Source organism: Meles meles, chromosome 11 (genome assembly GCF_922984935.1).
Source record: "Meles meles chromosome 11, mMelMel3.1 paternal haplotype, whole genome shotgun sequence".
Taxonomy (NCBI): domain Eukaryota; kingdom Metazoa; phylum Chordata; class Mammalia; order Carnivora; family Mustelidae; genus Meles; species Meles meles.
Window position 1 is genome coordinate 55,703,629 of NC_060076.1, and position 4,100 is coordinate 55,707,728.

Here is a 4,100-nt window from a genome sequence, read left to right on the forward strand (position 1 = left end):
CATCCTTTGGAAGTTTAGTGCTCTGTCCCTGTGGATTTGCCTGTAACCACTTCTCATCTTCCAAAACATGAAACACCATAGCTTATTTTGGATGTTTAATTGATTCAACATTAATGCTGTTATGACAATTTCATAATTCCTTGACATTGATAAATTATGAAATGTCTGTTACATCTAGAGATTATGTTTCCAAAAACATACTTGGTAATAATCAGACCTTGAAAAATGGATAACAGTACATTTGTGACCAGAGGAGAATGGTTCATTGGCTCTCCAGAAAAAGCGTATCAGTAAGTATCTGGTTGTCACACCCATGTGTGGAACTGGTAGGAAGTTACACAGAGGACAACACTTCGCAGCTCTGGCTGATGCCCACATGTGTATTATATGAGCCTTGAAAGGTCAAGATGCATTTCTTTTTGACTATCTTCTTACATTAAAACCAGTCAAATTTTGGGAAGGCAAACTTATTCATTCTTTTAAGCATTTCTGTGAGCACTAAATTTGTGTCATATGTCAAGTTTTATCAGAATAATAAAGACGTCATTGATTCTCTTGGTCTATTACATGAATGGAATATAGCAAAAATGAGACTGCTTACTTCTATGGGAATGGCAGTGGAAAATAAAGAAATTTCCTTGACACACTGCATCAAGAACTTCAGATTGGAGCTGCTGATGTTGAAGTGTTTGTTATTGATATAGTAAGAACTAAAATGGTCTTGTCATTCACAGTACACATTGGACATTTGGAAAACAGCAATGGCAACAACTGAATGACACACTTAATGCCTGGAAACAAAATTTGAAGACGTGAAAAACAGCATTTTGAGTCTGTCTGAAATTTTACCCTATGTATGAAGTTTATACATAAATTATAAAATAGTTCTTCTGTTTTATATATATTATACACACACACACACACATGGCATCAAATAGTTCTTTGAGAAAATCTAAATCATAACAAAACATTATAAACTGAAAAGAAAAAGAAACCTGAACAGGAAGATTCAGGGGAAGAAACTTAGCCTTGCTTTGGCCAAAATGAAAAATAATATGTATACATGCATAACGAAGATGCCATCTTGAAACTGGTGAGTTGTTGACTATTCAGTGCTAAAATGATTTCAAAATGGTAACTGACATATTACATGGAATTGCACAGATAGCAGTGATCAAATCCTGTGTAATTTCTCCAGAGCAAGAAGGAATTAACTGAATGAAAAACAAACAACAAACAAAACCAATCACAAGAGATCAAGGTGGGAAAAATAGTCTCTGAGGGCAGGTTGAGCTCAGCTAAAACCCTGGCTGTGGGATTCTGGACCCGTTACCTTCTACGTCCTATGGTTTCCCATCTGTAAAATGAGGATACTGGAAACTCCTTCAGGGAAGTTGGTATAAAGATTAAGTGAGGTTATTGCCAAGCATGAGACTAGCATATAGTCGGCACCTAACATTTTTTGTTTCATCTTTTCTTTCCCTTGCTTTTATTTTCCATGAACACAGAAAATCCCCAGCAGCATCCATTTGTTCCTGGCCTATATTGCTTATATTGGTATATGATAATAAGTGCCCTGATTAAATTTCTCCCTCTATCCTTATTGAGAGCGAGATCACATCTAAATCCTTCCTCATAATTTTATATGTATTTCTTATTATCATGATACAAAAGATGCCTGGGAAAGCAAATTCTACTATAATTATCAGCTGTGCACAGTATTTTATTTCCTCCCCATCATTAATATTTTCAATATTACAAGACAGAAATCCTTTGCCTTCACTTAATCACAGTTTTCCTCCTGTCATCGATATAGATGTTGGTCAATCGATCCTCAAACCACATAATCTTTCTTTATTTCTTCTGCAACAATGTTCAGATGAGAACAATACAGGTCACCTCATTTGTTCATACAGAGGGCATAAGAGTAGTTGTGGAAGATGTCAGGTACTTACTTGATAGGCATCTAGTTTAAAAAGTATGTGGCCTCAATTCAACATAGTTTCCATAAGGAATTAAAGTGAAAATCTAACTATAGGAATAGTAGTTTTAGTGTTTTTGTGAATTCAGATGTGTAAGACTATTTTCAACTATATGAAAACCATATATTTTCAACTATATTAGCTACTGTGGAAAAGCACTGGAAACAGACAAAAAAATCAGCTTGATTCAAAACTAGAAAAATATACTGGGGTCAAGGAGCCCATGAAGATTCTTTAGCAGGGGAGACAAATTACCAGGACCTGGGTTTCAGGAGACGATTCTGGAAAAGGGCTTAAATTCCTTACGTCTGGCAGAACCTGATGCATTTCAAAGTGTAGCCAAAATGCCAGATATTAGAATCTATCTAAAATTAATATTCTTGAAGATTTTTTATTTACTTATTTATTTTAGAAAGAGAGTGAGAGCATGTGAGCTGGGTGAGGGGCAGAGGCAGAGGGGAGAAAATCTCAAGCAGACTCTGCACTGAGCGCAGTCTGACACAGCTCCATCTCATGACCCTGAGATCCTGACCTGAGCCCAAACCAAGAGTAGGACACTTAACAGACGGAGCCAACCCGGTGCCTCTACATTTAATTTTTTAATGTTGAAATGTAGTTTGATCAAAAAGCAGATCGATACATCCTAAAAAGGCAACACTGTCATATATGTGATGGAAGGAAGTATGGAAAGAGTCCGTTCTTCTCTGGATTCCTTCCCTTATAGTTTAGCTTCCTCTCCTCTCTTCTCTTAGTCCCTTCCCTGAACTACTCTCTTTCTCATAAAACTATTTATTTAAAATGTCACTCGAGAGGCACCTGGGTACCTCAGTTGGTTAAATGTCTGCCTTAGGCTCATGATCCTGGGTCTTAGGACAGATCCTGGCATGAGGTCCCCAGCTGAGCAGGGAGCCTGCTTTTCCCTTTCCCCTCTTCCCCTACTCCATCCCCAACTCCCCCTCCTGCTCTCTCTCTCTCTCTCTCTCTCTCTCAAATAAATAAAATCTTTAAACATTAATAAACAATGTCATTCAATTGCTGTTGCAGATTTTGAAAACTTGGAGAAATCAAATGCCATAGGCTGCTGTTTCATGAGTACCTCTGATGGCTGGTCCGACTCCAAGTTCACCAAATTTAGCAACAATCAGAGGCCTCGCAGCCTCACTAAGGGAGATAGTACTTTTGCGGGGGTGCTGGAATGCAGACAACACCTGATGTCTGGGAAGGGAAAATAAACAGAGGTAAATGACCATGCTGATCTTGGCAGGATGTGCAAAAACACAGCCTAAATGCCCAGCCAATCTGATAGGGCTGGAAGTCCTACACACACAGTGACCAAAAAGGAAGTAGGAATCTGACATGTAGGAAGCAGGAGAGCAAAGGAAGGGCAGGAAACTTAGCAAAACATGGAATACCCAGCGGTGCCGAAACATCTCTGTACGTTTACACACAGGGCTCAGCTTCACTGACCAAAAGGCTCCCGTCAGAAAGCTAACCCTTTCATGTGGCACTTTGGTAGCAGTTCAATCCCACTGAAAGAAGCCACAAACCATTCACAGGGCTGGTAGGCAAAATTTCACTTTCAACAATTATTGTTTTCAGGAACAAACATGAGCGTCAGACTCAGAAAGAACTCTGAAAGCTAATCAATTCAATCCATTTCACAGATGAGAACATCAAAGCTCAGAGAAGGGAAATGATTTTCCCACTCCAGCTTTGCTAACTGGAGCAGAAGGAGATAGAGAACCCAGGAACCCTGGTTGCTGAATTAGGGTATATCCCCCTTCACATACCTTCTACTCATACTCTACCCACAGTCACCTCTTGTCCCCTCTCAAACACTCCCCACCCCCATGTCGTCCTCCCCCCATCACTTTGCTGAAATAGAAATTTAAGAGAATTACCTGGGAACCTCCAATTATTAATTGTGGAAGTTGCTCACCATCCTGTATATTCCATCATTCCTAACAAGTGAGGCCAACCCAAGTGGAATATACACAAATGGTGTTGACTTAACATTTTGCAATCATCCCCCACCTTGCGCTCCAGAACGGGTGGTAAGGAAAAGTTAGACTGGAGTGGAATGTATCATTGCTTCACATTTTCATATGTGTACGTGTC

General features: G+C 39.3%; 1 pseudogene; it reads left to right on the forward strand.

Annotated features, from left to right (window-relative positions):
• The first annotated feature begins 257 nt into the window (after positions 1-257).
• LOC123952585 lies at positions 258-860 on the forward strand (annotated as a pseudogene).
• The last annotated feature ends 3,240 nt before the right edge of the window (positions 861-4,100 follow it).